At 57.2% G+C, this 13,650-nt stretch overlaps 1 pseudogene; it reads right to left on the bottom strand.

The window, feature by feature from the left end:
* Positions 1-8,691: 8,691 nt before the first annotated feature.
* LOC136570728 (uncharacterized) overlaps positions 8,692-13,650 on the bottom strand; it is a 2,607,743-nt pseudogene continuing 2,602,784 nt past the window's right edge.

The following is a 13,650-nucleotide window of genomic DNA, read 5'->3' on the forward strand; positions in this document are numbered from 1 at the left end:
TCTGGCTGGTCAGTGTGAGCCCGAGAAAAGTTCCAAAGTCTCTTTTCCCAGCCCGGCGCTTGAAGAAGGAGTCAGAGCTCTTCATTTCTGGCTCTCAAGGTTGTTTCTTGTATCTTATCTATAAAATCCTTTCTCCTGCCCCAGGGCAGCGTTATCTTTTAATCCTAAAAACTACCTGTACAATATTTACAATGACTTTCCAATACCTATCACCTAGACTGTGAGCTTCTACTCTAAACCAATCTAAAAGTGCCACCATCACAGCAGAAGATGGAGGCCAAGAAGAAGAAGAAAAAGAAGGAGAAAGTCTGGACAAGCCCAGATTCCTCCATCTTGCCCCCTGAAGCCCCATTCTAGAAACCCCAACAATCTATTTTTCACTCTGGGATAAATTCACTATCATTCTACTGAAACTGTCATGGCTCGCAATCCTTCATGTAAGGTTGATTTTTCCAAGGGCTAAATCAAAGGCACAGGGGTCTTGGGCTCTGTGCCAGGGTCTCTGAGCGCCCTGGGCAGGGGCTCAAGTCCTCCAGGGCAGCCAGAGGAATTTCCTGGGTTCTGACAAGTAGCCCTGTTGTAGTCCCTGCGTACAAGAGTTTACTTGATCCCTTTGATGCCAGAGAGCACCAAGAACTTGAACCTTGCTGGAGTCCAGCCCTGCCTGCCTATCATGGAGAAGAGGGAAAAGATGAAGAACCTGGGCGGTGGTTGAGCCAAATTGGCATTTTTCCATTTCTGAGTTCCTCCCAGCTTTTGCAGCAGGGCAACAACCCCATCACTGCAAAGCACTTCCTTTTGCAAGGCACACACTGACCTTGGTGGAAGCTCAGGGCTCTTGAAGGGGCTGCTGCAGTTGGCAACAGGAGCTGTTGTTGAATTTTTCACGTTGCTTAATCCCCCCTGCCAAATGCCATCAAGCGGTTGAGGAAGGACAAAGAAGATTACCCTGGAGGAAGGGAGGCCAAGAGCTTGGAAAAGGAGGAAAGAAATGCTCTGATGATGACAATGACAAAAAAACCCAATTTATTTTTGACAGCAAATGAACACCGGCCACCCTCCAGCCCTCCCAGCCTGGCAGGCCGAGCGGTGCCGTTCCCATGGCATGAGGTGCTGGCAGCCTGCGGAGAGAAACCAGAGAGCCACGGTCAGTGGCAGCAGGCTCCTGTCCCCCTGTCCCGCCATGGCCTGTGCCCGGGCCAGGCTGCTGGCTGTGCTCAGAGCCCAAACCTCCCGACCCATTCTCTGTCTTTAGAGAAGGGCAGCGGGGCAGGCCACGTTCCACCTCCTCTGCTTAATCCCGGCACAGCAACCTCCTCAGCAGCTGCAAGAGCGGGATGCCCGTGTGCCCGCTGCCGCCTGCCCGGAGCCCTTCTGCCAGCCGAGCTGTGGAGCCGGGTGCCCACCTCTGCAGAGCTGCTGCCAGGAGAGGAGCCGATCCCAAACCAGGTCCTCCTCCTTCTGGAAGGGGCTGTCCCTGCAGACCGTGGCCCCTGGGGCAGCGCTGGCACTGGACGAGCTCCATGGACGCTGCAGGCGCTTCCCCGTCCGGTCCAGGCACCAGGTGTAATCCTCCTGGGAAAAACAAAGAACAATTGCACGAAAGTCAATTCAAAACAAGACCTGGAAACAAGAAAAAGCACAAAGCCTGTCACAGTTTCATGGGCCTGAGGAGGGTCTGACCACTCCATGTGAGAATTAAACCTGTCCAGGGGTGGGGAAAATCCCCACCTTTCCTGCCCATAAACGCACCCCTTCCTCAAGGGCCTGCAGAGCAGACCAGCTGGGGCACGGCTTCGGAACCTGTCCCCCTCTGCCGCCCCCATCCACATGGATGGATGCTTTTGTCAGGCTGGCTGCCCCCGCCTCAGCCCGTGCCAGGCTGGCTGGCAGAAGCTGTCAGCAAGGCCAGGAGCCGGCTCCCCTTCCACAACATCCATCCCCTGTCCTGCCAAAAAGCAGCTCGGCGGCCGGCGGAAAAATTAATATTCCCCAGCGCCGCCGAGCGGGGAACCTCCGGCGCGTGGCCAGGCCGAGCCCTGCCGTGCCTGGGAGCACCAGCATCCCCCGCCCCTGCGCCAGCTGGGGACTCATCTTGATTCCATCGGGGCGCAGAGCGTGTCCTCCAGGCAGGGGCCGCAGCCAAAGCCAATCGGCTCTGCCCCGCCAGCGGCCAGCTCCAGGATGGTGTTCCCAGCTCCATGTCGTGCTCCAGAAGAACGCGCCAGCTGTGCCCCGGCTTGCGGGGACATCACGATGCCATTGAGCTGCAGGGGGATGTTTCCCCTGTCCCAGTCCGTGGCACCTTCACCGCACTGCCACCACTTCTCCAATGGGACGGGCAGCACGGAGCCGCTCCCTCCACAGCTCGCGGGGACCAGCGGAAGCAGCATCTCCTCGGCTGCGCTCTCTCCTCCGTGCCGCGGCCGCAGGGAAACGCTCCGGGGTTTTCTTCCAGCACCACGAGACGCGTGCCGCTGCTGCTTGCTGGGCTCCTGGATCCTCCTGTGCACAGGGATGCATCTCTGCTGTCTCCTGGGCCAGGCCGGGCTCCTGCAGCCAAGAATGCTCAAAAAGGTCCTCCAGAGCTGGCCTGTCTGTGGGCTCCATGCATAAACACCACCTGATGAGGTGCTGGCACTCTGCGGAGAGAAACCAGAAACCGCCGCTCAGCGGGACAAGGCTCCTGTCCATGCTCTCCCACATTCCACAGTGCCCAGGCCACACCAGGAGTGCTCAGAGCTGCAGCCAAAAGCTTCCTATTGATCCTCTCTTGCGGAGGACACCAGCACAGAGGCACAGGTGCCACTTCCTTCAGCTAAGCCCAGGAGATCCACCTCCTCACCAGCTGCAAGAGCAGGACGCTTATGTGCCAGCCGCCCCTCCCAACCCCGTTCTTCCCCTTGTGCCTTGAAGGCGCATCCCCACCTTGAGACACCCGGGGCAGGAAGAAGAGCTGGCCCCAGACAATGTCCTTGTTGGTGTGGAAAGGAAGGTGCCCACAGAGCAGCTCATAGAGCAGGATGCCCAGGGACCAGATGGTGGCTGGCTGGCCATGGTAGCAGCCAGAGAGGATCCACTCCGGTGGGCTGTACTCCGGCGTTCCTATGGGACACGGGCGCAGCTCATCAGGCCCATGCTGCTCCCTCCCTCCCAGCCAGCTCCCGTTCCACAACAGCCAGCCCCTGCCCTGCCACAAAGCAACTTGGCTGCAGCTGGCTGAAGGTGGATTCCCCCTCCTTCCTTCCCTCCTTCCTTCCCTCCCTCTTCCCCCTCTGCTAGCCAAGGGAGGAACTCCACTGCCCGGCTGGGCCCCGGCTTTGGGCTCACCTGACATCCGGGTGTAGAACGTGTCCTGGAGGATCGTGCCGCAGCCGAAGTCGATGAGCTTCGCCTCGCCCGTGGCCAGGTCGACGAGGACGTTCTCGGCCTGGATGTGGCGGTGCAGGATGCCGCGGCTGCTGCAGTGCCCCATGGCCTCCAGCACCTGGCGGAACAGCCCCCGCGCCACGGGCTCCGTCAGGAACCGCCGCTCGTGCAGGAAGTACCTGAGGTGCTGACAGCGCTGCGGACGCTCCATGAGCAGCGCGAAGCCCTCGGGCACCTCGAACCAGTCCAGGAGACGCACGACGCTGGGGAAGCCAGGCTGCGACACCTTCCACAGCAACGCCAGCTCCAGGGGCACAAGGGCACCCTTGCGCTGCGGGGGGACCGCGATGCCGTCAGTGGGGCCGATGCTGCGCCGCGCCTCGGGCACCCCCTGCCCGGCCCCGCCGCGGCTCGCCATGGCCCGGCCCGGGGCGCTGCGCGGCCCCCGCTCACTCCACGATCGCTGCCCTCGCAGCGTTCCGGCTGCCGCCCTGCCGGGCCTCGCCTCAGCCCCGCCCGGCACACCCCGCCGGCTCCTCCCGCTGGCCCCGCTCACTCCCCAGCCGCGCCCACTCCGAGATGCGCTCCCGTGACACTCGCTTGATGGCCGCCTGCGAGCCAAGGCCAGCGGCGGGCTGAGCTTGTCGCCTGCCGCCCGCCGCCGCCGTCCGAGCCGGCCCCGTCTCTTCCCGGGGCGCCGTCGGCGAGGCGGGGACCGGAGTAAACGCTGCCGCAGCCGCCGCTGCCCAGCGGCGGGCCCTGCCGCTAGAGCTGCTCTAGGGGAGGCCTCTCTGCCCGTGCGGGCAGCACCGCTCTGCCGCTCTTCTGCCCGGGGCACCCGCCCGCCCGGCGCGCTGCTGCTTGCCGAGCCGCCCCGGGCTGCGGCGGCTCGGGGCCGGCGGCCGAGCTGGCGAGCGGCGGAGCTCGGAGCGGGGCAGCTGCCGGCCATGCTGTCGGCCACGGGGCGCGAGCCGGGCGGCAGCGGGGCAGCTGCGGGTGGAACTGCGGCAGGGGCTTCGTTTGGGGCCGGGGCCTCAGCCGGGGCTGGGCCAGAGCCCACGCCAGGCGCAGCCAAAAGCCCGCACTGCTCCGCCAGCACCAGAGCGAGCGGCTCTTCCAGCGGCGCCACAGCCAGGACGGAGAGAGCCCGGCCGAGGCGGAACCACGGCGGGCCGGGCAGGGGCGGGCATGGGGCGGCCCCGCCGAGGGGCGCCTTGCGGGACGCGGCATCAGCCGGGCCGGGAGAGGCGGAACACGGACGGCACAGCACGGGACAGGAATCGAGTGAGTGTGAGAGGGAGAAGGGGATGGGGAGCGAGTGAAAAGTCAAGTGGAAAACCAATCAAGAGAAGCGCTTCTGCTGCTGCTGCTGCTGCTGCAGAGCCGCCGGAGCTCGCGGCCGTTCCTCCGTTGCCCCCGCGAACCCAACGGAGGAGCCGCCGCGCGCCCCGAGGAACGAAAGAGAGAAACAAACAAATCACACCCCAAAGTCATTCCTATTAGAGAAGTAACCAAAGAAAACAATGTAGCAATAACGAAGAGTGTTGGCCTCTGGCTTCTTTCTTCTTTGCATGAGACCAAGCATTTCATGGGGAACAATTGCCTCTTCTGACAATTTTGCCAGAGTGGACAGGAGCAGAGCATTTACTTTTCAAGTAGAAAAGGGAAATCGTGTCAGTAATGTCATCTCTTTTCATCCTCTGTTGACACAGTTGCAGGCTGCCAAAAGACATGGTCTGCAGTGTGGAACTTGGGGCCAAGTTTCTTTTTCTGCCAGAGGATGAGGAGGGGAAGTATCCCAGAATCATGGAGTCGTGGCATGGTTTGGCTTGGAAGGGATCTGGAAAATCCCATGGCTGCAACCCCCCTGCTGTGGCTGGGGACCCCTTGCACTGGACCGGCTTGTCTAGAGCTCCATGCAGCCTGGCCTTGAACACTGTCAGGGACGGGACATGCACACCTTCTCTGAGCAACCTGTTCCAGGACAGTCTTTTTTCTGATCCCTTACCTAAACCTAATCTCTCTCCATTTGGATCCATGCTCCCTTGTCCTGTCCCTGCCTGCCCTCGTACAAAGTCCCTGTCCAGCTTTCTTGTGTGTTGCCCTCAGCTACTGGAAGGCCACAGCTGGATCAAGGCTGGGTCTCTTTCCCAGGCTGAAGAAGCCGAGCTGTGTCAGCCTTTCCTTGCAGGAGAGGAGCTGCAGCCCCGGCACCATCTGGGTGTCCCTGCTGGGCCCCTGCTGCAGCGTGTCCACATCCTTGCCGTCCGTGCCGGGGAGCCCGGCAGAGGCGGAGGCAGCGCTGCAGGTGCAGGGTCAGCGGCGGGGAGGAGACCCGGCCCTGGCAGCGGCTCCGGGAGCAGCGATTGGCGCTGGGCCGCCCGCACTGCAGAGAGCCGGGGCCCTTGTGCCTGCCCTTGTGCCCAGGGCGCCTTTCCTCGCCGCCCGCCCGCCCGCTCGGGGGAAATGCCCCCTGTGCCGCCCCTCAGGGCCGCCCCTCGCCGCTGCCCCGGGGGCTCCCGGCGCCGCCTGGAGGGGCCCAGGCCTCGGCCTCACCCTGCTCAGCCTGAGGCCTGGAAAAGCAGATTCAAACACCCACCCAGAAAGTGCCCCAGGATGCCAAGGTCAATCTTTTGTCACCAGCACGGCTTTGCTATCAGAGTCTGGACGGGAGTAGAAAATCACCAGGGGAAAAGAGCATGAACAAGTTCTGCCTTGGCACTACCTCAAGGCTTTGAGGGAGAGGCTCTGTGGTGCTTTCTTGCTTGCAGGGACACACAGAATATGTTGAAATGGTAAAAATAATCAAAACCCCTTAGAAAGAGACCCTAGGGAGCCTGGCCCCCCAGAAATGATGCTGAAGAGAGGCCCTTTTGCTGACCCGCAAGCTCAAGCACGTTTGCATACTGCTATTTTGCAACAGTCTCAGAAACTTGCATGAGAGGCTTCTCATGCATTTCCAGATATGGGACTAGCACCTCCATCTTATACCACCATTGGACAAGAGGCAAATGAGACTTGTATGAGTTTCCTAGGCCGCCTCAGAAATGCAGTACTTTGGGCTCCAGGAATGTGCCCAGAGGTTAAAACTGTGCTAGGAATGCAATTAGCAGTAGAAAATGCAAATCTCACCTCCAAAAGGATCCTGCAAACCTTGCCCAGAACAGCTAATGTGGCAGACATGACAGAAGCTTGTTTGGGAGTAGGAGCTCCAGAGGACAAGGCCACCTATCCAGCAACGCAATGGCAACTGCCCTTGAGCGACTTGTGCAGCACAGAGAAAACGGCCCCGACCGAGTTTGCCTTCGGTGTGGCAGCCACGGGTGCAAAGTTAGAGCCGTAAAGAAAAGTAACCAACAGCAACAGCTACTGGTTCCAAGGGAAAGTGCAGCAGATGTGACAAGCACGGGCACCGAAGCGGCGAATGCAAATCCACAGACGAGAGAGACGGAGCCGCTGGGACCCGCGGAACCGAGCGCTAAAGGGGGCGCGCCGTGACACAAATGCTCCCCCACAACCTGGACATTCTTCAATCAGCCACAGCAGGGAGCGCAGGAGTCGGTGTGGCAGCAGCAGCAGAAGCTACCTTGGAAAACACTGACGTGCAAGTCATCCCATCTACAGCAAATGGACCTTTGGGACATTGTCCTAGGGTGACGTTACGATGCTTGTATCCCCATTCGTGTCTTCTGTTTATGCTGGATATTATGTTCTGTGCCTTCAAGACTGGCTCTGAAGAGTGAAAGTTTCGTTTTGGTTTCTTATCAGCCTGCTCCTCCACAGCTGGTGGGACACAGAGACGGGGCAGTACATGGTGCTGCTTTTGCTTTTTGCTTGGCTTTTTGCTTTGCTCTTGCTCCTGCTTTGCTCTCGCTTTTTGCTTCTGCTCATTAGTTAGTTTAGCTACGCAGTCTGAATTTTTCCCTGGACTGTTTTTCCTTTCCTTTTTTCAGAATTACTTGAACCTGCTCTGGACTGGGACCTGGGAAACACCGAGAGTTTGCACCTTGTGGCTGCAGCAGCTGCCCCAGCGCCGGAGGGACTGAGAACAGAGCGACCACCCCCAAGAGAGACTTTCTGAATTTGTCATCCTTTTCAGAGCCGGGAAAGAGCGGTGTCATGGGTATTGTTCATTTTGTGTGCTGGGGGTGCTCTGCCTGTTAAATGAACAGGTTCTTTCCACTTCTCTCTGAGCAATCCCTCCCGAACTGGTTGGGGGGAGGGCCCTGTGGCTTTGCTTTCTGGAGGGGCCCCCGGGGAGGTTTTCTCTCAAATTTGCCCTAAACCAGGACACATCTCAAAAAAATTAGAATTATAAATAAAGAAATAATAATTAAAATTAAATAAATTATAATAAAAATGAAATATAAAAATCTCAAGTCTTCCTTACGATATTCCAATGGTTCAACCCAAAAAAACAACAATTGTTGCTATAATATTACCAATGCATATAAATAAACAAATTATATACCAAGAAATCCCTTTTGAAAGTTTTAACTCGATGACTAATATACTTTAGATAAAAAATATCTAAAAAAACTAGCATACAATCTAACACAACGTAGTGAAACACTTCATATTACAAATATACTAAACACAAAAGCAAACAGCAGTATAATTTCTCAGATATTTTAACCAAACAATTAAACTTTATCACCCTTAGATACTCAAAAACAATTAAAATATTTTTTAAAAATTTAATTACAGGTGAGCTGTTTTACTTGGATATTGGTTTTTGGACTGTTTGGGTTAGATGATTTAAAAATGGGACTTTTATAGGAATTGAATCAGCTGAGAAGGTGGCACTCTGCAAACAGAACTGACTGAAAATGAACGGGACAGAAATCAGGACCTCTTGAAAGTTTTATTTGCTATCAAATACATCCCACACACCCAGGCCCACACAATCCCCATCCCACTGCTCCACATGATCCCACTTCTCCCAATCTCCTTCCAACTCCATCTCACCCTGATGGCTGTGGAATTGAGCAAGTTTATCCTGGGACTGAGTTTTTTTGAGGAGGGAACAAGCAATTTGAAGTGGGATTGAGCATTTATGGCTTAAAACTTAGTTGTTTTCAGTGGGATTTGAGTGGTTTTAAGGTAACAGATCAATCCCTCTTGGTTTTTGGAGTGCAAAGATATTGAGAAGAGCAAAAATTAAAGCCAAACCAAAGGACAAACAGCCAGGCGTGTTCCCAACATGGATCACAGGGAACGTGAGTGACCAGGGCTGTGCCCAAAGTGCCTCCTCCAGTGGGGGATGGAGCTGCAGCAGCGCACGAAGCTCTTCCCGCACTCGGGGCACTCGCAGGGCTTCCCTTACCGGTGCCTCCGTTGGTGTCGGGTCAAGTGAGAGCTCTGTGAGAAGCTCTTCCCACACTGGGGACACTCGTAGGGCCTCTCCCCTGTGTGGATGCGCCGGTGGGTGACGAGGGTGGAGTTGCGCTGGAATCCCTTCCTGCAGTCTGGGCATTGGAAGGGCCTCTCCTCTGTGTGAATCCGATAGTGCCGGAGGAGACTGGAGCTGGTCTGAAACCTCTTCCTGCATTTATCACACTCGTAGGGCCTCTCCCCTGTGTGGATGCGCTGGTGATTGACAAGGTCGGAGTTGTACTTGAATCCCTTCCCACAGTCGGGGCATTGGAAGGGCCTCTCCTCTGTGTGAATCCAATAGTGCCGGAGGAGACTGGAGCTGGTCTGAAACCTCTTCCTGCATTTATCACACTCGTAGGGCCTCTCCCCAGTGTGGATGCGCCGGTGGGTGACGAGGGTGGAGTTCTGCCTGAATCCCTTCCTGCAGTCGGGGCATTGGAAGGGCCTCTCCTCTGTGTGGATCCGATAGTGCTGGAAGAGACTCGAGCTGGTCTGAAAGCTCTTCCCACACTCGGAGCACTCATAGGGTCTCTCCCCAGTGTGGGTCCTCTGGTGCTTGATCAGGCTGGAGCTCCAGCTGAAGCTCTTCCCACACTCCCCACACTCGTAGGGCCGTTCTCCAGTGTGGATCCTCTGGTGCCTGATCAGGTGGCAGTTCCACCTGAAGCTCTTCCCACACTCCACGCACGTGTGGGGCTTCTCCCCATCATGGAGCTGCTCATGGAGCACCAGCTCCGAGCTCTGGCTCCATCTCCAGCCACCTTCCCGGCCCAGGCTGGCTCTTTCCCCCTCACATCCCCGCCATCTGCGTTTGCAGCCCCTCCTCGTGCGGCATCTCCGGGGGTTTTCCTCCCCATTGGCTTCCTGCGCCGTGGAGCCGCTCAAAACGGCCTCTGCCACCAGGTTCTGCCGCGGGCATTTGTCCTCCCTGCTCTCCATGCTCAGCTGCTGCTCTGGGCGAGGAAGGACAAGGACAGCATGGGATTTGCCTCCGTGCCACAGGCAAGGGCAATGAGATCCCCCCAGGGCTGTGCTGCAGCCAGGGGCTGAGCTGGGCTGGGAGATGGAGCAGCACAGAGGGGAAAGGGGCACTGAGTTCCTCCTCACCTGCCTCAGTGTCCTGGGGCATCTTCCTCTTCCTCGCAGCCTCACAGGGGTTGGGAATGGGAAATCCTGGTTTGGGGAAAACAAGGGATGAGCACGTTTGTAGGAGCGTCGGGTGTAGCACGGTCGGGAAGGACGGAGACGAGAGATCTCTGCAGCCAGGTCGTGGAACTTGTGGTTTATTGCAAAGGGCCTGGGTGCAGGGCCCTGCTTGGAGCTGCCAGCCACAGCTTGGAGCAGGCCTGAGAGAAGAGAGGAGCAGAGAGGATGAGAGGGTGAGAGAGTAAGAGGGTAAGAGTGTAAGAGAGTAAGGTTCCCGTTACAATACAATGAATCTTCTTCTGTGTTAAATATTCTATTTCTCACTAACCAGTCCAGTACAAGATACAAATCCTATAGCAATTACATACAGCCTGTAAGAATCATTACATCACCATACTGTGTTACATTTTAAACCCTAAAAACACCTCTTTGGACCCCTTCTGCTGAGCTAGTAGGGTCTGCTGTGACCCTTGGACCTGTCTGCAAGCAGTGGGAGTTGTTTCATCAGAAGAGGATAACATTCAGTTGGGCCACACCATTGTTTTCCACTTGTTCAGTATCTAAGGTATCTAAAAGCTTGCTTTCATTTCAATCTTGCTTATAGTTTATATATTCTCAAAATCTTTTGCCAGACAATCATATTTATAAGGCCTTCCTGTTTCATCTTCCCCAACACACGTTGAGTTAAAGGTCCCTCCGACCAAGTCCATCTCTACAAGTCACCGGCCACCTGGGCTCCAGAAAAACCTCCTAAACACCAAGATTCAGCCCTGGAAAAGCCTCCCAGGGGTTCCCCGTCCCTGGTCCCTCCCCTCTGGTGTTCAGGGGTTCCCCCCTGTCCCAGCCGCTGGGGTCACCCTTGCATTGGGGGTCCCCCTTCTCCCGGGTGCCCGCCCTGCCCAGGCTGCTGGCAGTGCCAGCAATGCCAAAAGCTCCCCCCCTCTTGGCTCTCCCCATTTCGGGATGCCGGGGCTGTTTGGGCTCCCGGGCTCCCTTCTCCCCTCATTCTCTGCTCTGCGCTGCAGCGGCTCCAAGGAGTCCCCCCTGCCCCTCTCCAGGCTCTTGAGGCTCCCGCCAATGGCGGCGCTCCCCCCTCTCTGGCCTCCCCACTTTGGCCTCCTGGGGGACACAGGGCTCTGCTCCTCCAGGCTGCCTCTGCCGGCAGCCGCCACCGCCACCCCCCGATGTCCCCCCGAGGGGCCTTTTCCGCTCAGCCTTGGACTTTTTCATTCTTCAAACATCCCCCCACAAACCCAACCCAGGGACCCCCCGGGATATCCGGGCGGGGCTCCCCCTGCCCGCTCACCTGCGCCATGGGGGGGGGGCGATGATCCCACAGGTGGGGGCTGCGAATTCAGGCAGGGCTCGAGACCGCGTGGCTCCCGCAACTCAGCCTTGATCCGCCTTTGTCCCTCCTCTTCCTCTTCCTCCCGCTCCTCCTCTGTCCTATCTCCGCCTCCCTCTCCTCCCCCCCCAACCCCGCCTCCTTCCCTGCTCTTTCTCCTCCCGCTCCTCCTCTTCCATCCCCCATCCTCCTCTGTCTTATCCCCACCTCCTGCTCCTCTTTCATCCCGCCCCTTCCATTCCTTCTTCTCCTCCTCCCCCCTTACCCCGCCTCCTCCTCCCCCTCCATCCCTGCCCTTCCCTCCCTCCTCCTCCTCCCCCAGCAGCAGCCACACCCTCGGTGCCCCGTTCCCGCAGCCCTCGCAGCCCGCGGCAGCAGCGGCGATGGAGCCGGGCCAGGTCGGCATGGGCAGCGCGGGGCTCTCGGCTGCTCCCAGCCGCTGCGGGCGGGGGGAACCCGGCCCGGGCCAAAGGAGAGGCAAACTGGGCAAACTGGGGGCTGCACATCCAAACTGGGCCTTGCTGGGGACCCTGCCTGGCCACTGCCAGCCCTTGGGGCTCCTCTCGGCACATCCGCCAGGGGGGAACGCACACAGGCCTGGGGGATCCCAGCAGTGGCAGCACTGCCAGGGACTGGGCTGCACTGGGATCGTACTGGGAGCAACTGGGGCTGTACTGGCTTTGTACTGACATCATACTGGGATCATACTGCCATACCAGGGCAGATTGTGATCACACTGCTGGATACTGGGATCATACTGGGATCATACTGGGAGCGAGTAGGAGCCTGCGGGGGGCAATTGACACCATGTTATGGGCAATTGGGATATACTGGGAGTGACTGGAACCATACTGGGGGGACTGGAACCACACTGGGAACAAGTGGGACCATGCTGGGGAGAACTGGGACCACACTGGGGGCAACTAGGAGTGAGTGGGACCAAGCTGGGAGGGACTGGGATCCTATGGGGAGGGACTGGGACTAGAGCAGGGGCAACTGGGTTCAACTGGGACCATACTGGGAGTGTCTGTAACCATAGGGGAGTGATGGAAGCACACTGGGAACAGCTGGGCCCATGCTGGGAGCAACTGGGATCACACTGGGGGCACTGGCATCAGACTGGGAGTGACTGGGAGCAACTGGGATTAGACTGCAAGGGACTGGGATCATACTGGGAGTGGCTACACTCATACTGGGATTATACTGGGCGTGAATGGAACCCGACTGGGGCTTACTGGGAGCTACTGGGCCCATGTTGGGAGGAAAATGTGACACACTGGGAGCAACTGGGATTGGCTGGAAGGTTCTGGAACCATGCTGAGAGGACTGAGACTACAACTGGGGCAACTGGGATCATCCTGGGAGCAACTGGGGCCACCCTTTGAGCAACAGATGGAAACTGGGATGATGCTAGAGGAAACTGGGAGGAACTGGGAAAGACTGGGATCATTCTGAGGTAACTGAAACATACTGGGAGTGTCTCTAACCATCCTGGGGGCACTGGAACCACACTGGGAACAGCTGGGATCATGCTGGGAGCAACTGGGACGATGCTGGGGGAAACTGAATCTACCCTGGAGGCAACTGGGCACGACTGGGACCCTGCTGGGAGGGACTGGGACTATTCTTGGGGCAACTGGGATCATCATGGGAGGAACTGGGAACATCTGGAATTATGCTGGGAGCAACTGGGATCACACTGGGATCCCAGTGAGAGCAGCTGAGTCCATGCTGGGTTACACTGGGATCTCATTGAGAGCGACTGGAATCACACTGGGATTGACTGGGAGTGGCTGGTTTTGTGGATTTTGGGGGTTTGGATTTTGGGGGATTTTCTTGGCATTTTGAGGGGGAGTTTTTCTGGGGGTGTTTGGGAGTTCATTGAAATTTTTTGTGGCTCTTTTTGAATTTTGGGGATTTTACTGGGATTTTGTTGGGATTTTTTGGGATTCTCAGAAATTCCTGGGGTTTTATTGAGATTTTTAGGAGATTTTTGGGCATTTTATTGGAATTGTGGTGGCATTCAGAGGGATTCATTGGGGATTTGGGGTTTTTGGTGGGATTTGGGGAGGTTTGGGTGTTGCCAGGATTTCTTTGGATCTTGGGGGAGATTTTGTGGGACTCTTTCTGGTTTTGGGGACATCTTTGGGGGATTGGTGGAGTTTAATCAGGATTTTTGGGGTTTTTGACATTCCAAAGGATTTTGTGGGCTTTTATTGGGATTCTAGAGTGTTTTAATGGGATTTTGAGAGATTTCAAAGGATTTTGTGGGTTTTATTGGGACTTTCGGGGCTTTTAAGGAGATTTTGGTGCCTCTCAGCCCTTCTCCACACCCAGGGAATGCCCCAAAGCCCCCCTAAAATTCCACTAAAACCCCACAAGTCCCCAAAAATTACAAGAAAACCCTCAAAAAC

This window comes from Molothrus aeneus, unplaced genomic scaffold, assembly GCF_037042795.1.
Source record: "Molothrus aeneus isolate 106 unplaced genomic scaffold, BPBGC_Maene_1.0 scaffold_36, whole genome shotgun sequence".
NCBI lineage: Eukaryota > Metazoa > Chordata > Aves > Passeriformes > Icteridae > Molothrus > Molothrus aeneus.